This window comes from Pelophylax lessonae (assembly GCF_965119305.1).
Source record: "Pelophylax lessonae genome assembly, chromosome: 7".
Classification (NCBI taxonomy): domain Eukaryota; kingdom Metazoa; phylum Chordata; class Amphibia; order Anura; family Ranidae; genus Pelophylax; species Pelophylax lessonae.
The window spans coordinates 84,231,938-84,258,028 of NC_138774.1; the positions used below are offsets into that span (position 1 = coordinate 84,231,938).

The following is a 26,091-nucleotide window of genomic DNA, read 5'->3' on the forward strand; positions in this document are numbered from 1 at the left end:
TGCAAATTTTTATGTCATACAGTATTAGCGCAGCGGTTTTTCAAAGGTGATTTTTTTGGGAAAAAATACACTACCAAATTTCACAGGTTACCAGTGTAGAGTTACAGAGATGTTCGCACAAAAATACCTATGTCCAATGAACACAGCGGGTTACAGATCATGCCTGCAGCACAGCCACTTTCGGAGAGGATGTCATATGACATCCACTCAGAACAACAAAAGTCTTGCCTGACGTAATTTTTCAATAACCTGGGTGGGAAATGGTAACAGCATTGGCTGTATGTTTAGAATCCTTGTCCTGCTGCAGAATAAATTTGGGGCCAATCACATGCCTACTTGATGCTATGGCATGATGGATAAATATTTGCCTGTATTTCTCAGCATTGAAGACACCATTGATCCTGACCAAATCTCCAACTTCATTTGCAGAAATTCAGCCCTAAACACAAGGAACCTCCACCATGCTTCACTTTTGCCTGTAGATACTCATTATTGTACCGTTCTTCAACCCTTCAATGAACAAACTGCTTACTGCTACAGCCAAATGTTTCACTTTTTAGCTTATCAGTAGGGATGATCGAACGGTTTGGGTCGACCATCGGTTCGACCCGAACATTGGCTGTTCGAAATTCGGCCGAATTCTGAACTTTTTGCTGAAAAAGTTTGGAATTCGGCAACCAGAACCGACCAAAATGCAATGGGACAGGAAATGGGCTTTAATAGCCCGTGATTGGACCAGAACCATCAGTAAAAGCCAATTGAGGGGGCAGGAGAATGCTAGGAATGTGATTGGAGTGACTAGGGGGTCCAGAGGCCAATCATTAGTGAATACGCCCCCCAGTATATAAGATAGCCCCGCCAAATTCCTAGCATTGTAATACAGGGACATGGAAGAGAGTGGAAGCAGTTCTGTTACTTCTACTTCAAAGTGTCATTTAGCAATTTTTAGTGTGAGGAAAGGGATATCTAGTGTAGTTAGGGTGCTATTTTCCACTTTAGTTAGCTTTAATAATCTAGTTTCTGTAGGGAAAGTGTTAAGTGCCAGGGTGACCGTAGTGTAGTGTAGGGTTAACTGACTCTGACTGATATGGCAGGGTGGCCAAACCCTTCCATGTCAGGGTGACCGCTATAGAGAAAAGATTGTTTCTCTTAGGTCACTTATAGAACAGCGATATGGCTTCTCACCTGTCAGCCTGCTTTTTGCTGCAGGCGTTCATAGGGCTTTTTTGAGGACATGTTTGGAGTCAGACATGACATCTGAACTTCTGTATAGGGGTATATATACACACACACATGTATGTATATATACACATACACATATATAGGTGTGAAAATAGCAGAACACTATGCTTGCGCTAATGAAATAATTAACAGGCATATGTCTCCGCTCCTATCACACCTATATGTGTGTATGTGTATAAATACATATAAGTGTGTGTGTATATATACCCCTATACAGAAGTTCAGATGTTTTGCCTGCCTCCAAAGACCCCCAAAAAAATGCCCAAAAAAACGCCTGCGCCCAAAAAAACGCCCAGGTGTGTTATTGTTATATATACACACACACTTATATGTATTTATACACATACACATATATAGGTGTTATAGGAGCGGAGACATATGCCTGTTAATTATTTAATTAGCGCAAGCATAGTGTTCTGCTATTTTCACACCTATATGTGTGTAGGTGTATAAATACATATAAGTGTGTGTGTGTATATATACCCCTATACAGAAGTTCAGATGTTTTGCCTGCCTCCAAAGACCCCCAAAAAATGGCCAAAAAAAACACCTGCAATAACACACCTGGGCGTTTTTTTTTTTTTGGGCGCAGGTGTTTTTTTGGGCATTTTTTGTGGGTCTTTGGAGGCAGGCAAAAAATCTGAACTTCTGTATAGGGGTATATATACACACACACTTATATGTATTTATACACATACACACATATAGGTGTGAAAGTAGCAGAACACTATGCTTGCGCTAATGAAATAATTAACACCCATATGGCTTCTCTGCTATCACACCTATATGTGTGTATGTGTATAAATACATATAAGTGTGTGTGTATATATATACCCCTATACAGAAGTTCAAATGTTTTGCCTGCCTCCAAAGACCCACAAAAAAGCCCAAAAAAATGCCTGCGCCAAAAAAAAAAACGCCCAGGTGTGTTATTGCAGGCGGTTTTTTTTTTTTGGGCATTTTTTGTGGGTCTTTGGAGGCAGGCAAAACATCTGAACTTCTGTATAGGGGTATATATACACACACACATATATGTATTTATACACATACACACATATAGGTGTGAAAGGAGAGAAGCCACATGGGTGTTAATTATTTCATTAGCGCAAGTATTGTGTTCTGCTACTTTCACACCTATATATGTGTATGTGTATATATACCCATACACAGATGTTCAAATGTTATGCCTGCCTCCAATAACCCCCAAAAAATGCCCCAAAAAATGCTTGCTACAAAACTGGCAAGGTGGGAAAATAGTGGAGCCATATCCCTGTTCTATATTAATTCTAATACAAACAATCTTTTTTTTTTCTGGTTCTGGACATGCTACAGAGCTGAAACTTCACAGGTACACCTTTTAGACCCCACAGACACTAAATCCAAAGAAATCAAATTTTTTTTTTCCAATAATTTTTTCAATAATTGGCTCTCTATCAATAATGACAATTTTTAAGAACTTTTTTTTGTGTGATTAATAGTCCCTGGGGCATGACCCAGAACCCTAGGCACTTTTTAGGGGCATTTATCGGGTTTTAGGGCTTCAAAATGGTGTTTTTTGATTCCAGAAGTTCGGGTCATGATTTCAATGGGGTTCTGAAATCCGAACCGAACTTTCAGGAAATTCGGGTGTTCTGGTCGAACCAAAATTTTCAAAAGTTCGATCATCCCTACTTATGAGTCCAGAGCACCTGCTGCCGTTTTACTGCACCCCAGTTCCTATGTTTTCATGCATAGTTGTGTTACTTATCCTTGTTTCCACAAGACATAGCTTTTTGGCTGCAATTCTTCCATGAAGACCACTTCTAGCTGGAATTCTCCTGACAGTAGATGGGTAACTGTGTACCTGAGTCTATATTCAGTGTTTTATAAGTTAGTGTCCTGGTTTCAGCCACATTTTCAATATTTGCTAACTATTTTTGTTACTCATTAATATTTTGTTTATTTATAGTAATGGAGTTTTGCATGAATACAGTATCTGCTTCTTGTGTCACTAGTGTGGGGCAGAGACGTGCTGAACTCTCTGTGGATGTGTGTTGCATTGGTTCTGCATTTTGGTCACTTTATGCCTGGTTCTTTTGTTGTCCCTGGCACCTCCCTCCCTCTGTTTGGCCCCTATGAGGAGCACTTTGCTCTGCATCTGGCGGTTTCAGCTGTAGGTACCGTGCATGCACAGATGAGAACCAGGGCCAGTGACATCACGGACCGACTCATTTGAGCTGGCTGTGCGTGCCAGCCTGGAGCTATATAGGGGCTGTTAGTCATCATTTATAGGCATTTCATAAATGTATTTAAGCATCCTGGTGTTGGTGCTTATTTAGATTGGAGATCTATGAGGATGTTTCTTAGAGAGACCTGAACATTTAGTGACATGGATAGACTGTTTTATAGAGTTTGGTGATGTTTAGCCCATTGAGCTCTTCCTGTATTGACTCATTAGGCGTGTAAGTGTTTAGGTATGCAGTATATTGTGCTTTATGGTGAAGTTCATCTTATTTCCAGCTAAATGGTAACTTTTTCTTTATATGGATATTGGGCTTTTTTTAATGGTTTTTATTAAGCCTTCTGTGTGTAGCAGCCTCCCCAGCACCCCCTAATACTTACCTGAGCCCATTCTCTGTCCAGCGATGTCCATGAGTCCCTCAGCTGTCCGGGACTCTCTCTCTCGATTGGCTGAGACACAGCCATGGCACCATTGGCTCCCGCGGCTGTCTATCAAAGTCAGTTAGCCATCAGGAGAGACAGGGGGCAGGGCCAAACTGCACCTCCATGTCTAAATGGATACACAGAGCTGCAGATTGGCTCAGGTGCCCCCCAAAGCAAGCCGCACAGAGAACGTAAGTATAACATGTTTGTAATTTTTTTTTCTTTTAAACGAGATTTTACAATCACTTTTACAGAACTGACTGTAGTGTACAGTCTTTCGGTTTAAACAGCACTCCTTGTCTCCAAACCTTAGGAGCATTTGGGCTCATTTATATATATATATATATATATATATATATATATATATATATATATATATTTTTTTTTCCTATTCTTTTTTTTTACTTTTTTTTTCTTTTTCTATTTTCTCTTCATCTATGTTTCTTCTTTTTTTTTTTTAGATCACCTCTTATAACATCTAGATTGGTTTCTGAACGCACAACGGATGCATAATCTGATAATATCTTTAAACATCAGGTACAAAAATGTCCCTGCCACCCTCGGTCCATCCCTTATGTGCCAATGACATGTCTTTATTGGTAGGTATGATTATCATTTTTTCCAAGATTTAAAGCATGTATTCATACTGTTCAAGTGATTTACTTTGAACCGATTAATTAGGAATTCTTTTGTGTGTTTCTTTTCTGATTTAGAGCTTTTAGTCGCTCTTTATCAGCCTTTGTTGCTCCATTACCTGGTGTAGTGAAGGATTTGGTTGCCCGGGTGGGATCCTGGATCTGGTTAACCATCCCTCATTCCTTCATGAGTTCTGGTACTCCAGTCCAGTGGCGAAATGTGTGATTTGTAATTCTTCAGACATCAAAAAATGATAACGTATTGTTTAAGTCTTATATGTCTCTTGTAAGTGTATGTTGTTTTTGTTTTTAGATATTGTGACCTTTCTGAGGAAATTTACATAATTGTCAATGTTGTAGAGTCATTATTGGGGGGAACCCAGAAAGTCCTTTTTACCTTAGCACACATACTGTATATGTATATAGATATTTTTTTTGTGTTGTACCTGGGTCCCACTGGTTTCCGCCAGTTTTGTGCTGATGGCACTGCTGGACTTCTTTTGATGTTGAGTGGAAGTAAGCGCATCTGCTGCAGTAAGTTTCCCTTGTCGACCACTGCGTCTACGGTCTTCAACGTTGCCTGTTTCCTTGTGCTTCTTCAGAAGAGCTTAAACAGCATATCTTGAAATCCCAGTCTGCTTTGAAATCTTTGCCTGGGAGAGATTTTGTTAATGCAGTATAACTACCTTGTGTCTTGTTGCTGTGCTCAAACTTGCCATGGTGTATGACCTATGACACCAAACTGTCTTCCACAACCTACCCTTAGTAGCAGAGTTTGGCTGTTCCTCACCAAGTTTTAAGCCTCACAGTTGTTTCTATTTCTAACATGACTGTGTTTTACCCTACATATGAAATTGATGATCATTAGCACCTTCTTGATATAACTGGTTAATCATACACTAATCCTACAAAATACCTGACTTGATGGCTGGTTTGAAGCCAAAGGGTAGTAGCACCAAAAGTTGATTTGAGTTCGATTTTTCTTCTGTCCGTTCACTTTGCATTTTGTAAATTGATGAAACTAAACAATTAAGATATATATTTTTGAAAGCATTCTTACTTTACAGCATTTCTTCACACCTGCTTAAAACTTTTGCACAGTACTGTACATGTACTCCATTTTGTATGTTTTGCTTATATTTTGCACTCGACCGCCCTAGTCTACCACATACTCACATTCTTGAGACCCTAATAAGAAACTAGCTTATGTATTGCTTTAGTTTTTGTTATTTGTTACCTTGAAGTGGTTGTAAAACCTTACATATACCCAGTAAAATGACTAGATACATAGAGATGAAACAAATCCACCAACATAAGTTGTACCTGTTTATCTGCAGCAGTCTCTTCTCTACACCCTTATAAAACACACAGATTGAAGGCTATTTCTCAGCACCAGCAGGCAGGGGGCGGGGATCAAATTTCATACACTGCACATCATAGAGAAGGCAGCTGAGTGTAATCTGAGGCATAAGTGAAAGGAATGACCACACCCCCTTCTACACAGTCTCATTGAGAAACATGCACAGCTAAGGCTGTCAATCACCTTCTGTGTGCTGGAGGTGGAGTGACGCCATCTCCCAGGACTCTGTGCTGTTGGCATAGATTGTCAGAAGTTACACATGCAGATAGAAGAGGAGTGACTGAGCAGACAGAAATCATTAGTTACATAGTTAGTGAGGTTGAAAAAAGACACCAGTCCATCCAGTTCAACCTATGATGTGTGTGTATGTTTGCTTTTAACCGTACATTGTATACCCCTGTATGTTGTGGTCTCTAAGGTGCCCATCTAACAGTTTTTTGAAACTATCAATGCTCCCTGCTGATACGACTGCTTGTGGAAGAGAATTCCACATCCTTACTGCTCTTACAGTGAAGAACCCCTTACGCATTTTAAGGTTAAACCGCCTTTCCTCTAGTTTTAGTGAGTGGCCACGTGTCTTATTGCATCTCCTTTCTCTGGATAGTTTGTTCCATATGCTAGGGTCACCAGTACAGTATTTGAACATTGATATCATATCCCCCTCAATCGTCTCTTCTCCAGAGAGAATAGGTTCAGTGCTTGTAGTTCTATTCTATGTGCTTTGCATTGAGGCACGTACATGTTATAAAAGGGTATGCTCAGAGGTTTACAATCACTTTAAAAGTACAATTGTAATTTGAATGTGAAACCTACATATGCATTGGTATAAGAAAAAAAAATATATATATATATTGCGCCAAATAAAGTCCCAACAGTTATTTGGTAGGATGCGTTTTGGAAGGTTTCTTTTTGTGTCTGTTCCCTATTGCAGTAGTTATTACTATTTGGAGCCTCTGATCAATGTTAGGTCAGGTAGGTTTCCAAGACAGTGAGGTTCAAAGTTGGACTCTGCAATGACATTCCATTCCTACTATTTTTCCTGTGATATGACATGGGATTAAACACCTCCCTGTCTATCTAACCATATTCATGACAATAGCTCCTCAGAGGACAAGCTTTTATTACAAAACATCTGGGTGGTTTACAAAAATTATATATAAAAAACTAGAAAAACATCTTGGAGTTCCGTGGGAATTAGAAATGGTTTTGAGGTTGTTACTGTCCAAGGTGGTTTGAAGAAGAAAGTGTTGGGGGGCTGATCGTGTTGTGAGAATAATATGGAGCGGATGGGGGGGGGATCAGAAACTTCATCCAGCTCATTTCCATGGAAACAAGTCTGTAACAGCGATCCGACGGCAGATGAGAGGGTAAGGAAACAGCCACAATGTAACCTCTCTCAATGAATCAGCTTTTAACCGTCTGATGGCTGATGGGGTTTCCGGCAAATCCACATCCAACTGGCCTCTTCATCCTTATAACAGAAAACACAAACAAACACTAAATAAATCATTTAGGCAATCAATAATTTATTGCATGCTCATCTGAAAAGCAGCAGAAAACCCCACCCTTGGGTACTTTGAGAGATCAAATGCTCCCGTTTTCTTCAACAAGTCATTTTTATGATGGTTTTGCGATTGGAGGCTTTCGCGGACAAGTTACGAATCTCAAGAAGAGAGGCGCCTGGGGCACAGATGTAGGACATAGTGAAAGACATTTAGATAGACCTACTTTTTACCAGTGAGAGCAAAGTACCGAAATCATCTTAGAATTATAATAATAGTAAAATGCTTTCCAGCTTAGGTTGATTTCATTAGATTTTTTTTTTACTCTACATCTCATAATGGGCAAATAATCTTGGAAATCAGAATTACTTCCAATTAACCAAATATCCTTTAATTTTAGGTGTACCTTTTTTAAAATAAATACATTAAAATATTTGAAAATAAAACCAAAACTAATTAAAAAAACAGGTTTTCTGACCAGCCTGCTATTTAATAATGTCAGGTGCAGGGTGGATGACTTTTACATTGGCCTGCTTTCAGTTCATCTGGGCATTTGTTTTTCTCCTGGCATCTGCACCCCAGTGTACAGGTGGGACTACAAGCTTCATAGAGATAATTGGGAGAGCCGAGTTGGAGAGATTTAGTTTACAATAGATATACCTGTATCCATACTTGTACTTTTTTACTTTTTTGGTTTTTCTAACCATACATTTTGTTTAAATAATTTTGAAAAAGAAAAAGCAATATATATATATATATATATATATATATATATATATATATATATATATATATATATACACATATATATATATATATATATATATATATATATATATATATATATATATATATATATATGTATATATATATACACACATATATATATATATACATATATATATATATATATATACACACACATATATATATATATATATATATATATATATACACACACATATATATATATATATATATATATATATATATATATATATATATATATATATATATACATACATTTGTGAATAAAACACAGTAATATGTATGCAGAGAAGAGGTGCTAAAAGTTGGTAATGGTTACATTTCAAACAGGAAATAGAATAATCATGTACTGTACAATAGTATATAGGTATCCAAGCTAAACCTTTAGGGACCTCTACAGGGTTTTTAATGCAGCCATACATCCTTACTATAAAGCTGAATTCCAGACTTACCTTTAGTTGTTTAGGCTCCTTTCCTGTACTGAAATAGCTTACTCTGATTTTACTGTACACCGGGTTCGGCAACCTACGGGGCCCAGGCTGCACCGTGGACATTTTAAGTAAGAGCAGAGCAGGGACCAGGAAGCTGAATGAGAACATGGGAGAGACACACAGCAGCGCTAATAAGACAGCGGGAGCTTCCAGAGTTAACTTTTCAGGTGATTGGTTATTAGGTGGTCCTAGCAACCAATCACTAGCTTGTTAATATGAAAAATTAGCTCCAGGAGCTCCCACTGTCTTATGAGTACTGCTGTGTGTCTCTCCCATGTTCTCATTCAGCTTTCTGCTCCACTCTGCTCTGTCTCCCTCTCTGTATGGGGCAAGATAGGAAAGGGCAGAGCTGTGGTGGAAAGGGTGTGGGGGGGGGGGGGGGTTTGTGTAATATGCAGGGGGTCTGTGTAGAGGGGGCTGTGTAATATGCAGGGGGGCTGAGTAGGGGGGCTGTGTGATGTGCAGGGGGAGCTGTGTAATGTAAAGAGGTCCAGAGGTACGGGGGCTGTGTAATGTAAAGGGGTCCAGAGGTGCGGGGGCTGTGTAATGTAAAGGAAACCAGAGGTGCGGGGGTGTGCAATGTAAAGGGGTCTAGAGGTGTGGGGGCTGTGTAATGTAAAGAGGTCCAGAGGTGCATGGGGCTGTGTAATGTAAAGGGAAGCAGAGGTGCGGGGCATGCAATGTGAAGGGGTCCAGAGGTGTGGGGGCTGTGTAATGTAAAGGGAAGCAGAGGTGCGGGGCGTGCAATGTAAAGGGGTCCAGAGGTGTGGGGGCTGTGTAATGTAAAGGGGTTCAGAGGTGCAATGGGCTTTGTAATGTAAAGGGAACCAGAGCTGCGGGCTGTGTAATGTAAAGGGGTCCCGAGGTACACAAGGAAAGGTTCCGGAGACATGCTGGAGCTGCATGAGAGCAATGGAGAAGATGAGTATAAGTTGAACAAATGGATCACTGTAGGGAAAAGGGGGCGGAGGTCGGCGGGAGACCCTGCAGCGATGCCAGAGCCTCGAGGGAGTGAACTTGCATGCTCTCTCAGGGCGAACTGGCTTTGTATTAGTAAAGCACCTTAAAGTGACGTAACCTGTACTGTTATTATTACTATGTTAGGATTATTATTATCTTCATTTATTAGCAGGTGTATGTGGCCCTCCATGCATTCACATACATTGAATCCAGGCCTTAAGTGGAAAAAGGTTTCTGATCCCTGCTGTACACTGTGAGCTTCTCACAGCGTGCAATAGATGGTGCAGAAAGTAAAACAGAGGCTGCCTTATTTCCTGGCTGGAGGACAATCAGCATCATCTATCAAGCCTGGCTGTCCCTGGCCCATCCTCTTCATTTAGTGCTTTTGATTGTGGAGTCACAGGTGGGGGTTACCCAGGGTGTTCTGCATGTAAATTCAACCTGTCTAGGAATGCCCTCCAGACTGACATGTACATATTAAGTCATTTTGATATTTGCATATCTCCATCTGAGTGCCAGTCCACTGCTTGTATCAGGCCTGAAGGCTCTTGAGATGACTATGGAAGCACCCTCCCAGCAGCCCCCATTTCCCTGCATTGCATAGATAGGATAGGATGTTTGTTTTTTTGCAATTGCATAAATAGGAACAGAGATGCAGTGATGATATCACTGGATCTAAAATAAAGTAAATATCTAAAACAGAAATATTTTATTTAAAAACTCACTAGCACGTTGTCAGGGAGGGGAGGTCCAGGGAAAGAAAAATATAGGGAGATTAAACTTTAGCTTTCCAGTTTACTTAAAGTAATAATTCAATTTTGGCAGATGTCAGGAGCATAAATCATTATGCCAGAAAAAATAATATTGTGTTTCTCTATTCCATCCACAGATCAGAGTCACAAACTATGGCTTTAAAAAAAAACTAAAGTTTGAGTGGTTGCTATAGCTAACCCTAATGGGGGTTTTAAGCACCCCCTCAAAAAGAATAATTAAAAACGGCTTGGATTTACAGTAGATGCACTTACTAGTACTACTAACTATATTTATATAGCTTTTAGATCAGGGGTCCTCAAACTTTCTAAAATGTGGCCAGTGGTAGTGTTAGTGGGAGAAAAAAATGCTTAGAGGTCAGATGAAGTAAAAAGAATTCCCCAGGTTTGGTGTTAATGGGAAGAATTGTGCCTTTTTTGTCAATGTAAAGGAATAGTGAGTGCCTCAACACTGGTATCAGTAGGAGGAATAGTGCCCCATTATTAGTATCAGAGGGAGAAAATATGCCCCATCATTGGTGTCAGTGGTAGAATAGTGCCCCATCATTAGTATCAGTGGGAGGAATAGTGCCCCATAATTAGTATTAGTGGGAGGAATAGTGCCCCATCATTAGTATCAGTGGGAGGAATAGTGCCCCATAATTAGTATTAGTGGGAGGAATAGTGCCCCATCAGTAGTATTAGTGGGAGGAATAGTGCCCTATCATTAGTATCAGAGGGAGGAATAGTGCCCTATCATTAGTATCAGTGGTAGGAATAGTGCCCCATCATTAGTATCTGTGGGAGGAATAGTGCCCCATCATTAGTATTAGTGGGAGGAATAGTGCCCCATCATTAGTATTAGTGAGAGGAATAGTGCCCCATCATTAGTATCAGTGGGAGGAATAGTGCCCCATCATTAGTATCAGTGGGAGGAATAGTGCCCCATCATTAGTATCAGTGGGAGGAATAGTGCCCCATCATTAGTATTAGTGGGAGGAATAGTGCCCCATCATTAGTATTAGTGGGAGGAATAGTGCCCCATCAGTAATATTAGTGGGAGGAATAGTGCCCCATCATTAGTATTAGTGGGAGGAATAGTTCCCCATCATTAGTATCAGTACGAGGAGTATCAGAGGGAGGAATAGTGCCCTATCATTGGTGTCAGTGGTAGAATAGTGCCCCCTCATTAGTATTAGTGGGAGGAATAGTGTCCCATCATTAGTATTACTGAAATGAATAGTGCCCCATCATTAGTATTAGTGGGAGGAATAGCGCCCCATCATTAGTATTAGTGGGAGGAATAGTGCCCCATCATTAGTATCAGTGGGAGGAATAGTGCCCCATTATTAGTATCAGAGGGAGGAATAGTGCCCCATCATTAGTATCAGTGGGAGGAATAGTGCCCCATCATTATTATTAGTGGGAGGAATGGTGCCCCATTATTAGTATTAGTGGGAGGAATAGCGCCCCATCATTAGAATCAGAGTATCAGAGGGAGGAATAGTGCCCTATCATTGGTGTCAGTGGTAGAATAGTGCCCCCTCATTAGTATTAGTGGGAGGAATAGTGTCCCATCATTAGTATTAGTGAGAGGAATAGTGCCCCATCATTAGTATTAGTGGGAGGAATAGCGCCCCATCATTAGTATTAGTGGGAGGAATAGTGCCCCATCATTAGTATCAGTGGGAGGAATAGTGCCCCATTATTAGTATCAGAGGGAGGAATAGTGCCCCATCATTAGTATCAGTGGGAGGAATAGTGCCCCATCATTATTATTAGTGGGAGGAATAGTGCCCCATTATTAGTATTAGTGGGAGGAATAGTGCCCCATCAGTAATATTAGTGGGAGCAATAGTGCCCCATCAGTAATAATAGTAGGAGGAATAGTGCCCCATCATTAGTATTAGTGGGAGGAATAGTGCCCCATCATTGGTGTCAGTGGGAGGAATAGTGCCTCATCATTAGTTTCAGGGGGAGGAATATGTAGTTTCCCATCGTTGGTGTCAGTGGAAGCTGGGCCGAGATAAGGGATGGGCAGAAGGGGCAGCTGTCCTGGCCACTGTGAGGTGGGGGGCACCATAAGAAGATTGGAGGGGAGAGGAATTGTGTTGGAGTCATTGGTGTCAGTGGTAGAATAGTGCCCCATCATTAGTATTAGTGGGAGGAATAGTGCCCCATCATTGGTGTCAGTGGGAGGAGTAGTTTCCCATCATTCAGCTTCGGGTGTGGCTGCAGGAAGGTTCTCTGGCTGTGTGTCTGGAGCTGCTCCAGGTGATCTGTGTCAGAGGGGAGTCTGGTAAAATCTCTCCCAGCCCTGCTGGCCCCTATCTGGGGAGGCCATGCAGGCCAGCAGGGCCTCTCCTGCTGGAGGCTCTCAGTCATCCCCTGGGCGGGTGGATGACATGCCTGCTCCTGGACAAGCCATGGCTGGGGATCTCTCTGCCCCTGGTGAGGATGAGGATACCGAGTCCATTCGGGAGCGAGTGGTGGCCGGGATCAAGGTCCTGAATAGGGAGAGAGACCAGCTCTACAAACTGAGAGCAGAGTTGAAGCGTCTGCGAAAGCAACGTGAAGGTTTGTACAGCCGCAACCGTGGATCTATGGATTCGGAAATCCAGTTGGCAAAGGTCCGGGTTCAACACCAGGAAACCATTGTGGCCATGATGGAAAGCAGAGAGGGGCCCTTTAAGGAAAAGTTCTGCAATGACCGCAGATTTGCAAGGATGGCAAAGATGGAGGTGGAGGAGACCCCCAGTTCTGACCCCCTGCCCCCCCAGGGTGAGGTAAGCAGCCCATTGTCTTCTCAGGGCTCAGGAGGCATGCTGACAGTGATCCAGGCAGTGGAGTCTCCATTACAGGCGGATCAGCTGGTGTTTGGTGAGGAGAACTTACCTGATAATGTGCCTGATAAGGTAAAACCTAGCAAGTCACAAGTGACTGATAAAACTATTTTTGTGCCATTTAACACCTTGGCTAATGCGGATGTTTTGCCCAATGACACCCAGGCTGGTAATTTCATATCCAGCAATATTTCAGCTGCTGATGTTTCCACGCAAGAAAAACTGCGTTTAAAAAATGACATTGCAGCAAAGGAACTACAAGAGCCAGAGCAACCCATTAACCCCCCTTTTGCTGAGCCTAAGGCTGTTTGTCCAGTCACAGCTATTGTTCAGGACTCTATACTGCAGCATCAGGCCACTTGTGGTACTACAACAGACACTGTGATAATGAATGGTGATTTTAACGATTCTTCTATTTCAGGTGTTCTGAATAGTGCTGCCAATATGTGTGCAATGGACAATCCTGCTGGCTCAGTACAAGCAATTAATAATAAGGATAGTAATAGTAATAGTAATGTACCGCCTAAAGTTACATCAGTGTGGGGTCTTGGCCCTGATAAGCCTTCTTTTGCTCAGGTGGTACGCTCTGCACCTGGTAATGTTATTAAGCCAGGGCTGCAGCCAATGAGGAACCCTGCTTCCAGGCAGAGATTTACACCACAAACTGCCACTTTGAGCGCCCCTGGTTCAAGTCTTGGGTCTCTGGCTTCTGCTAGGGGTCCAAGACGTAATGTCGTTATACTTAAATGGGAAGGTGGTGCAGTCTCTCCAGCATGGCGTGTGGTGGTGGATATGATTTTGGAGATGGGCTTTGGGGCGAATGACCTTTATGCCCTAATACATGTAGCTGGTAGCCGGGAGTACACAATCAGCTTCACCAGGCCAGAGGGTCTTGACCTGTTCTGGGAACGATATGAGGCTCGGTGCAGGTCAAGACCCGAATGGGAAGATCTGGCACCAGTTGCTGTTTCGCAGAGATCGACGGTTAAAAAAATAACCATCATTCTCACTAACGAGAGTGTTACTGCTCGGGACTTAGAGGTCTGGTTAAGGAACTATGGTGAGGTTTTGACAACGCCAAATAAAATCCTTGATGAACGTGGCATCTGGACTGGGGGTTGGTCAGTAACGGTCAGGTTGGCCAGGGATGGGAATGTTGTCCGTCACCTGCCCTCCTCGGCTTTCATAGGGAGGGATAGGATGACTATTTTTTATCCTGGTCAGCCAAAGCTGTGTCACCGCTGTGGAGAAAAGGGGCATTTTAGCTCCTCCTGTTCACCCTTAATATGTTCGGTATGTCGGGGACAGGGTCATGTGGCCAGGGACTGCACCCAGGCGATAAGGTGCAATCTGTGCCTGCGCCTTGGCCACCCCTACAGCCGATGTCCGGAGGCCTGGCACAATATGGAGAAGGAGGTAGTAGATGAACTGTTGAGGCTGGATGGGATGGAGGATGAGGCCCCTGGTGTACCATCCTCCTCTGCGGTGACGGACCCCCCTGGTCCTGTTCAGGATACCTCCCCAGTTTCTGTGGCCAACCCTCCTGTGTCTGTAAGTATTCCTTCTGTGGCTGTCTCTGTGTCCCCCCAGCCTACTGTACCCGCTCCTCTTGTGTCAGAACCTTCTAAGTTTGTGCCCCCAGAGTCAGTTATGCCCCATGAGTCTTCCCCTCCTAGGTCTGACTTAAGGGAAGGTCCCCCCCCCCCACCAGGAGTGGTAGAGGGTACCAAAAAGGGTGCTGCGGCTTCCTCTGTAAAGAAGTCTTCTGTGAAGACTTCAAAGAAGAAGAAAACAAGAGATAACCTCTCTGAATCTAACCTGCAGTATCTAGAGGAGAGAAGGAAGGTTGTGAGGCGGAAGAGACAGACGGTGAGGACGGAACAGGGACAGGAAGCCCCAGTGTCTGTCCCTAACCGTTCTAGGGCTTCTGCTTGGGATATCTCCTCATCTGGGGATTCTTCTGAGCAAAATTCTGATTCAGAAATGGAATTGGAGGAGGCCTCAAGAAAGAGAGAGGCTTCTGGTGATGAGCAGCAGAGGGGAGCTAAGAAGCAATCCACCCAATAACCCAAATGGCGGTTCCCCCTCCGTTAAAAGTGGTGACAATAAATGTCGCCAGTATTAAGTCGGTAAGAGCTCGTTCTATGGCCTTCTTTTTGTTCAGCCAATTAGATGCTGAAATTTTATTTTTGCAGGAGACTAGGCTCACCTCCTTGGCAGATATTCATATGGCCAAGAGAGAGTGGAGGTATGGTCCATCTTACTGGTCTCTTGCGGCCGAGCCTTACGGCGGGGTGGCGGTGTTGTTTAAAACCGGCATGGTAACTGTCTGGCGGGTTATTGAGGTGGAGATTGGGAGATGTATGGTCTTAGACATTCTTGTGGGAGGGCAGGACCTGCGCCTAATTAATATTTATGGGCCGCACACAAAGTGGGACAGGAAATGCCTTTTTACAAAGATCAAGCCATTTCTTTTTACATCCCGGCAAGTGGTTTTTGGAGGTGACTTTAATACTGTGACTAGGCCCAAGGACAGGAAGGACTTCAATGACCGGCTGGGATATGATAGCGTTTTTTTAAATAGTATGGTTAGGGATGCTGGTCTTGTGGATGTGCACATTAAGCACCTTCCGGATGACACAGGGTTCACCTTTCATCGAGGTAATAGTCAGAGTAGGATAGATAGGTTTTTTTTTGAAGGAGGCCTCTGCTTTCTCACCCCCAGTGGTGCAGGCAGTGGAGTTCTCTGATCACTGTATGCTATCTGTGGTCTTGAATGCTTCAGACTTCCCTCAGAGGGGCAAAGGCATCTGGAGATTAAATTCGACTCTCCTTGAGGAAGAACATGTTAGACAATCCTTGAGGAATTCTTTCAGGCACAGGTGACCATCCTGGACTTTTGTAGCAGCAAGGCTGAGTGGTGGGAGCTGACCAAAAAGAGGATTGCTGGATTCTTCAGGGGCCTAGCCAATAAAAAACAGTTTAATAGATACATGACCTACCAACGTTTGCGGAGGAAGCTGGATATTCTTGTCTCGAGAGGAGGAGATCCTGGGGCAATCTCTGAAGTGAAAATCCTCCTCAGGAAGTGTCAATATGACCGGCATACCTCTTTGGTTCTGGAGCGGGACTATGGGAAATACCACTCGCCTGACCCTTACCAGAACTGCAAACAGGGTGTAGCTGTTAAGATGGTCGTTGGCCTTAAGTATAGTACAGGTTCCTTGACAAAGTCCAGGTCAGGGATCCTGGAGGTCGTGAGGTCTTTTTATGCTGAACTTCTTGGGAGGAAAGAGCTTGACCGAGACAAGATGGAAAGCTTTTTGGACTCTACTCCAGGTCTAAATGGTGGAGATGTCCCTTTGATGAATTTGACAGAAGAGATCACAGTTGAAGAGGTGACGAGGGCAATTGAACAGCTTGCCATCAAAAAGTCACCTGGATCGGATGGTCTGACGGCTGAGTTTTACAAAGCCTTTAAGTCTATTCTGGCCCCACATTTGGTAGAGTTTTTTAACAGTTGTCTTGCTGAGGGGGTGCTTCCCCCTTCCATGAGACACTCAGCTGTCATTCTTCTTTCAAAAGGTAAAGATCCTTCGATGATTGAGAATTGGCGCCCCATCAGCCTTCTCAATGTCGATAGAAAGGTGCTGGCGAAGATACTTTTCTGGCGCCTATCGGCAGTAGCAGAGTCTTTGCTTTCTCGCCATCAGCACTGTTCGATCCAGGGTAGGAGCACCTTCACAGCGGTTTTAGCTGTCCGGGAGGCCTTGGAGCAGTGCAGGGCTGCAGGCTGGGGAAAGTATCTACTGGCATTGGATCAGGCAAAGGCTTTCGATCGTGTCAACCATGAGTACCTGTGGTTGCTCTTTAGTAAGTACGGTCTGCCGGGTGGTTTTGTCGATTGGTTAAAAGTTTTGTATAAGGGGGCAGAAAGCTTCCCTCTTGTTAATGGTTGGGTTGGACAGTCCTTTGAGGTTGGTTCTGGGGTGCGCCAGGGTTATCCGCTGAGTCCCCTGCTCTATGTGTTTGCAATCGACCCCTTCATCAGGAGGCTAGAGAGCAGCATGTTGTGTGGGGTACCAGTGGGAATCCCGGGTGAGCCGCCTTTGAGGGTTGTTGCCTATGCGGATGATGTGTCAGTGATTGTCACTGGGACAGATGAAGCGGAGGAGGTGGTCTCTCTGACATCACGGTACTCTGAAGCATCAGGCTCCAAGATCAATCAGGAAAAGAGTGAAGTTTTTTGGATGGGAAAGGAAGGTGAGGGGTTTGATCTCCCGGACACTTTTCCAGTGCCCCAGGAAAAAATTAAGATATTAGGCATTGAATTTGGACCTGGCGATTATGGCCTCAAAAACTGGAAAGGCAGGCTGGAAGTTGCCAATACTAAGGTGGTCAGCTGGAAGAGATGGAAGTTATCTCTGAGGGAAAGGGTTGATCTGATTAAGACTTACCTGATACCGATCTTCTTGTATGTCAGCCCTGTCTGCATCTTGCCAGTGTCTCTCTATGCTAGGATCTATAGTGTGTTCTTCCAGATGCTGTGGGGGAACAGACTGAACCCCATCAAGAGGAATGTCACCTATCTATCCAGGAGGGAGGGTGGCTTAGGTATGGTCAACCCCGTTCTTTTCTTTTCACTGCTATTTCTCAAGTTTAACATTGGTAGTATGCTTGCAGTGGAACCTCCTGGATGGGCAGGCATGTTTAGATCTTGGTTTAGGCCTTTTCTGCGACTTTGGGAAGAAGGTGGCCAAGTGAAGAATCTCAGGGGTCATCGTGGTCAGCTCCCAGCCTATGTCGCTCCGTGTCTGAAGTTGCTGCGGCAGTGGCGACTGTCGGCTGAAGATCTCAGATCCGCTCCGAGGAAAGTCCTTATGAGCCGAGTCTTGAGTGAAGTCTTTCATGACCCACTGGCCTTAAGGGATTGCCCAGGCCCAATTTTGAGGGAAGGGTTAAGATTGATTAATTTGGCTAGAGTCCCCCTTAAATTCAGGGATCTGGCCTGGTTGTGCTTCCACGGGAGGCTCTATGTTCGGGGCAATTTGAAATTCCGCAGTGGGATGGATTGTGGTTGTCCTCGGGAGGAATGTGCAGGTGAGGAGGAGACTATGGACCATTTTCTGCTTCGTTGCCCTTTTAACATAGAGGTATACAAACAGGTTGGGCGGGCCCTCGGTGTTCCTTTCCTCTCCAGGCTGGGTTATGCTGAGTGGGTGTATGGAGCATTCAATACTGGTGGGGGCTTTTGTTTGGATACACTTTTTTTAGTTAGTTTAGTAGTCCGTTATTACACATGGAACGCACGGTGTCAGGTCACCCTTCGGCGTAAAATCCTTCCTGTTCAGGAGGTGGTGTGTGACATTCTGCATGAGGTGGGGAAGATTCGGGCGCTTGAGAGAGACAAGTGGGGTCAGAGGGCTTGGTTGAAGGCGTGGAGGGGTTTCAAGCCTCCCTGACTGCCAGGAGTCTCTTTCCCGGGTGTGGCTTTCTGTCTCTTATCACCCTAGATTTTTTCTTAATGCTCAGTTTTTAATAAATGGCTGCATACATAGGTGATGGGTTGTGCCTCTTAGGCCCTCTCTGCTGCTTTATGTAAATAGTTTTCTATGAATGTTGGAAGTGGATTATGTATATATTGTATATATTCTGCACATGGATGTATATTCCTTTGTTTTTTTCTGTTGGAATATTGTACTATAGTTCTGTTTTTTACTTTTGTATAAAATATGTTGCTTGATTCTTTTCAATAAAAGATCAATAGTGCCTCATCATTAGTTTCAGGGGGAGGAATATGTAGTTTCCCATCGTTGGTGTCAGTGGAAGCTGGGCCGAGACAAGGGATGGGCAGAAGGGGCAGCTGTCCTGGCCACTGTGAGGTGGGGGGCACCATAAGAAGATTGGAGGGGAGAGGAATTGTGTTGGAGTCATTGGTGTCAGTGGTAGAATAGTGCCCCATCATTAGTATTAGTGGGAGGAATAGTGCCCCATCATTAGTATTAGTGAGAGGAATAGTGCCCCATCAGTAGTATTAGTGGGAGGAATAGTGCCCCATCAGTAGTATTAGTGGGAGGAATAGTGCCCCATCATTAGTATCAGTACGAGGAGTAGCGCCCCATCATTAGAATCAGAGTATCAGAGGGAGGAATAGTGCCCTATCATTGGTGTCAGTGGTAGAATAGTGCCCCATCATTAGTATTAGTGGGAGGAATAGTGCCCCATCATTAGTATTAGTGAGAAGAATAGTGCCCCATCATTAGTATTAGTGGGAGGAATAGTGCCCCATCATTAGTATCAGTGGGAGGAATAGTGCCCCATCATTAGTATTAGTGGGAGGAATAGTGCCCCATCATTGGTGTCAGTGGGAGGAATAGTGCCCCATCACTGGTGTCAGTGGGAGGAATAGTGCCTCATCATTAGTTTCAGGGGGAGGAATATGTAGTTTCCCATCGTTGGTGTCAGTAGAAGCTGGGCCGAGACAAGGGATGGGCAGAAGGGGAAGCTGTCCTGGCCACTGTGAGGTGGGGGCACCATAAGAAGATTGGAGGGGAGAGGAATTGTGTTGGAGTCATTGGTGTCAGTGGTAGAATAGTGCCCAATCATTAGTATTAGTGAGAGGAATAGTGCCCCATCAGTAGTATTAGTGGGAGGAATAGTGCCCCATCATTAGTATCAGTACGAGGAGTAGCGCCCCATCATTAGAATAAGAGTATCAGAGGGAGGAATAGTGCCCTATCATTGGTGTCAGTGGTAGAATAGTGCCCCATCATTAATATTAGTGGGAGGAATAGTGCCCCATCATTAGTATCAGTGAGAGGAATAGTGCCCCATCATTAGTATCAGAGGGAGGAATAGTGCCCCATCATTAGTATCAGTGGGAGGAATAGTGCCCCATCATTAGTATCAGTGGGAGGAATAGTGCCCCATCATTAGTATTAGTGGGAGGAATAGTGCCCCATCACTGGTGTCAGTGGGAGGAATAGTGCCTCATCATTAGTTTCAGGGGGAGGAATATGTAGTTTCCCATCGTTGGTGTCAGTGGAAGCTGGGCCGAGACAAGGGATGGGCAGAAGGGGCATCTGTCCTGGCCACTGTGAGGTGGGGAGCACCATAAGAAGATTGGAGGGGAGAGGAATTGTGTTGGAAGGGGGAATTCTAGGAGGGAAAATGGGGGGGGGGGGGGTTTTGCTAAGAGTGGTGATTTAGGGGGATTTGTGTTGGGAGGGGGGATGGGGGGGATTTGTTAGTTGACCTTGTCCTGGCAGACAGAAAAAATAGTACCCCGTTGTTTGTGTCAGTGGGAGAAATAGCGCGTCATGATGTCAGTGAAAGGAGTAGTGCAGCACCATTTTTAGGTGTCAGTGGAATAGTGCTCCAAAGTTTTTCAATAAGGGGAAAAGTGCTTCATTGATGGTGTCAATGGGAGAATTAGTTCCCCATCATTGGTGTCAGTGAGAGGAATAGTGTATCTGTGAAAAAGTGCCCCATTATTGGTATTAGTGCGATGAATAAAGGGTGTCAGTAGGAGCAATATAAGCATTGCTTGCTCGAGACAGATTTATGGTCTGCCTAATCAAAGGTATGGCAAGGATGTGCTTTGGTTTTCATATAACTGCATTAATCAGTGTCTGTCTTTCCCATCTCAAGAACCCGGGAGTTATTAGAGCACATTATAATCACTTCCAGCCACTAAGAGAGAATAGAGGAAGGTATCACTGCAACCAAGACAGTGGAAACTGTGCCAAATGGTCAGTTGTATTAGTGAAATCTTGATATACAGTAGGCTACAATATACATAATGTATGATTTTCTTTTAGCAGTAGAAAACACCAGACAAAATATCTTTATTCGATTCAAGTAGAGTGGGGAAGGGAAAACCTCAGAGAAGTAATATTGCTATCCGAGGCTCTGTGAGAAAGCTTCTGCTTTCTTCCTGGCCAATGATTCTATGGGAAATGAGAGGGAATCACCCTGCCCCCATATATATATATATATATATATATATATATATATATATATGCATTAAGTTGGTGGCACAAGAGTAATTCAAGCCTCACTTACTTCTGAAACTGCATGCACTGGTAAGCAACTCCCCACAGCAGAAGCCCTGAAGCAGTCTGATTGGTTTTCTAGGCATTTTAACTTTCCCTGCTACCCCCTACCAGCAGTGTATCATCAGCTCATCTCATCCTCCTCCCCTCTCCCAGCAGTAGCAGCCTTCCAATAACTAACACATCAAAGAGCAGAGCATGGGCCCTGGGATGGGATGCTAACCTGCTGAGAGAACAACATTAAAAAAATTAAATGTCCCTGTTGTGAACTTAGAGTGAATTCCACCACAGTGCCTGAACGTACAGAAGTCAATAAGGGCTTTAAAGCTCATTTACCTTGGTAGCATTTCAGCTAACTGCAAATAGAATTTATAGATTGCAAGATTGCCATACATACAGTATGTATATCAATATTTTCACTTAATTAGCTTGGATTTAAATGTATCTAGGCCAGTGTAAACAGCATGAACATCTGCATTGACAGAAATACTGTATGCAGAATCTGCTTCAAGGAAATGTAACCAAACATTGTTTTCAGTGTCTGGAAGGGAGCAGCAGTCTCTACTGTGTAACAGTAACCTGTGAGATTGAAGAGAACCATTCTCAACCCAGCTTGTAAGGCTAGGCAGGTGACACTTTCTCCATGTTTCCCTCCTTGTTGGGCACCAAGCAAGGGTCACATAAGAGGCCCATCCCTGGGTTCTTCAGGTGTATGCTAGGCACTTTGTAAAGGGTCACTACCATACACATGGGGTACCTTTACTTGAGCCATGCAGATGTTTAGTGACCTAAAATGTAGACTATATGTGAGGTTACTTACATTGCATCCCTTTAGTAACGTCAGAGCAGGCTAAGGCAAGTTTTCAAACATTTTACTTAACCACTTTACCACCGGAGGATTTTCCTGCTAAAAGACCAGGGGGTTTTTTGCGATTTTTTACTGCGTAACTTTAACGGACAATTGCGCGGTCGTGCGACGCTGTACCTAAACGAATTTGACGTCCTTTTTTTCCCACAAACAGAGCTTTCTTTTGGTGGTATTTGATCACCTGTTCGATTTTTTGATCACGCGCTAAAAAAAAAAAAAAATGAGCGTAATTTTTGCAAAAATAACAATATTTTTCACTTTTTTTTATATGAAATTCCCCCCCCAAAAAAATGTAAAAATCAAAATTTTTTAACATTTTCGGCCAATTTGTTTTACGCTACCTATGTTTGGTAAAAAAAAAATCGCAAAAAGCGTATTTTGATTGGTTTGCGCAAAAGTTATCGCGTTTACTAACAAGGGGAAAGATTTCTGTCATTTTTGGTGTTTTTTTTTTTTAACGAGTAATGGCGGCGATCTGCGATTTTTTTTGCGGTACTGCGACATTGCAGCAGACAGATCGGACCCTTGACTGACATTTTTGACACTTTTGGGGGTTCCAGTGACATTACTGCAGTAATCAGTGCTATATATATGCACTGTTACTGCAAAAATGACCCTGGCAGGGAAGGGGTTAACTGTATTGGACAGGGAGGGGTTAAGTGTGTCCTAGGGGCGTGCTTCTAACTGTAGTGGGACAATGCTATTGGTGTAAAAACAAAGATCAACGGTTCTACGTAGTAGAACCGTCTGATCTTCATTTTTACACAGGGAGAACTGACAGGTGGCTTGTTTACATAAGCCGCTCTGTCTTTCTCCCGCTGTACCGGCGATTGTAGTGTGACCGGCGGACATCGGGTCCGCCAGTCACACTCCCGCACTCCTCCGTGAACGAGCCGAGGCGGGCGCGCGCCTCGGTGGGCGCGCTCGCCCGCTATTGGCTCTAGAAGGAGTGACAGGCGAGCGATGTAGACCTACGTCACTCTGCCTGGCCGGGGCCGACTGCCGCAGTAAATATACTGTGCGCAGTCGGCAAGTGGTTAAAGAATAAGTTACCATGATGACTACGACAATTTACAGTCCAAGATAAAGTGCAAACATTCCCCAACATCCCTGGACCCTAACTTCAGGCTTGTAGCTGGTCTAGCATACCTGTTCAAAAAAAAAAATCCAATATTGGTCCATGTCTGGAATTTAGCTCCAGCTTTAGCAGGGCACAGGCCATCCAGACTCCAGTAATGGCACCAGGCAGAGCATCCCCCTCCAAGTGTGTGAGTAAGTCCCCCCCAGGATCCGAGCCCTCGTCCCTTTTATTGCACACAGGGCCGGAGGATTGGACCCAAGAAAATCCTCCAAGAAAAAACAGGGAGTACAGTTAACCTCTAACATCCCGCTGCGACAGCAGTAACCACTACCTGCATTCAAGCTGATGCAAGTAACTGAGATATTTCATAAAGTAGATCTAAAGCCTAATTGGATGATAGATAGTTTTAAAAAAAAAAGCACTGCATGTTTTTTCCATTAGAAAATACTCTTGTAGGGATTGCTGTTTATATTTGTAAATGCCTGGGCTGCTGATATGTTATGTATGCACTTCCTGTCTCTGGGTTGTTGGGTAGAAAATCCCAAAAGAAGGAAGGGGAGAGAGAGAAAAAAATCTGAGACTGTATGCCCTGTCCATGAAAAAGCTGCTGCTAAATCTAGGCCAGATGGGATCATTGGGCAAGTGCATATATATATATATATATATATATATATATATATATATATATATATGTATATACTGTATATACACTGTATATATATTGCCATATTGGTTATATAAAGAATGGTGGCAGAAGTATAACTGTGTCCACGTTGTTATCTTACAGTATCTCACAAAAGTGAGTACACCCCTCACATTTTTGTACATATTTTATTATATCTTTTCATGTGACATCACCGAAGAAATGACACTTTGCTACAATGTAAAGTAGTGAGTGTACAGCTTGTATAACAGTGTAAATTTGCTGTTCCCTCAAAATAATTCAACACACAGCCATTAATGTCTAAACCACTAGCAACAAAAGTGAGTACACCCCTAAGTTAAAATGTCCAAATTGGGCTAAAAGTGTCAATATTTTGTGTGGCCACCATTATTTTCCAGCACTGCCTTAACCCTCTTGGGCATGGAGTTCACCAGAGCTTCACAGGTTGCAACTGGAGTTCTCTTCTACTCCTCCATGATGACATCGCAGAGCTTGTGGATGTTAGAGACCTTGCACTCCTCCACCTTCCATTTGAGGATGCCCCACAGATGCTCAATAGGGTTTAGGTCTGGAGACATGATTGGCCAGTCCATCACCTTTACCCTCAGCTTCTTTAGCAAGGCAGTGATCATCTTGGAGGTGTGTTTGGGGTCGTTATCATGTTGGAATATTGAACTGCGGCCCAGTCTCCAAAAGGAGGGGATCATGCTCTGCTTCAGTATGTCACAATACATGTTGGCATTCATGGTTCCCTCAATTAACTGTAGCTCCCCAGCGATGGCAGCATTCATGCACCCCTTAGACCATGACACTCCCACCACCATTTTGGCTGTAGGCAAAACACACTTGTTTTTGTACTCCTCACCTGGCTGTCGCCACACACGCTTGACACCATCTGAACCAAATAAGTGTTTCTTGGTCTCCTCAGACCACAGGACATGGTTCCTGTAATCCATGTCCTTAGTCTGCTTGTCTTCAGCAAACTGTTTGCGGGCTTTCTTGTGCATCATCTTTAGAGGAGACTTCCTTCTGGAACGACAGCCATGCAGACCAATTTGATGCAGTGTACTATTTCCCAATGTCTATTTCCCAAAGACAACCTCTGGATATGATGCTGAGCATATGTACTCAACTTCTTTGGTCGACCATGGCAAGGCCTGTTCTGAGTGGAACCTTCCTGGTAAACCGCTGTATGGTCATGGCCACCGTGCTGCAGATCAGTTTCAGGGTCTTGGGGCAATCTTTTTGTAGAGCAACAATTCTTTTTTTCAGATCCTCAGAGAGTTCTTTGCCATGAGGGGCCAGGTTGAACTTCCAGTGACAAGTATGAGAGAGTGAGAGAGCGATAACACCAAATTTAACACACCTGCTCCCCATTCACACCTGAGACCTTGTAACACTAATGAGTCACATGACACTAAGGAGGTAAAATGGCTAATTTGGCCCAATTTGGATACCTTCACTTAGGGGTGTACTCACTTTTGTTGCCAGTGGTTTAAATATTATTGGCTGTGTGTTGAGTTATTTTGAGGGGACAGCAAATTTACACTGTTATACAAGCTGTACACTCACTACGTTACATTGTAGCAAAGTGTAATTTCTTCAGTGTTGTCACATGAAATGATAAGATATAATAAAATATTTACAAAAATGTGAGGGGTGTACTCACTTTTGTGAGATACTGTACATCTTATATATCCTTTTAATCAGATGACTATACGGATGGGGTACCCAACAGGCCCCTTCCCCTATTTTTGCCTATTATCTTATATGCACTATGCCATGCTGTCTGTGATATGTGCGTGTAGTAGTCACCTTTGCTATATATTAGTAGGTGAAGGTATTATTTTAGGTAACCCTGTCCCTTCTGGTCCTGGATTCTATAACCAGTTTGAGCTTAGGGCTCTATAACCAGCATAAGTTAGAGTCAGGTTAGGCATCTTCTGGTAGTTAGAGGTCTGGTTGCATGACATATTAGAAGCTACTAGGGACTAAGACAGAGTAGATAGGCTGACTCTGAGTTCCAGTGCCACATCATGGTTTCAGCTGGTGAGAATATGCATTTCAGACTGGTTTACCCACAGCTGGAGGATCTCCCCATCACCACAGATCTTGTCTTCCGGTCTCCAACACGTATGGACACCGCATCACGATCATCCTCAGGGGCCCATGCAACTAAACTTTGCTGCAACATTTATCTGGAGGTATCTCATTTAATAACTATTGTATAT

The 26,091-nt window shown here is 43.5% G+C and overlaps 1 protein-coding gene across 2 annotated transcripts in view; it reads right to left on the reverse strand.

Moving 5' to 3' along the window:
- Positions 1-6,983: 6,983 nt before the first annotated feature.
- LOC309559343 (leucine-rich repeat and fibronectin type III domain-containing protein 1-like protein) overlaps positions 6,984-26,091 on the reverse strand; it is a 147,155-nt gene continuing 128,047 nt past the window's right edge. For both annotated transcript variants that reach the window (XM_082262576.1, XM_082262577.1), the window contains exon 5: positions 6,984-7,351. The gene's annotated coding sequence lies outside the window, so the exon portion shown is untranslated. The remainder of the gene's footprint in view (positions 7,352-26,091) is intronic.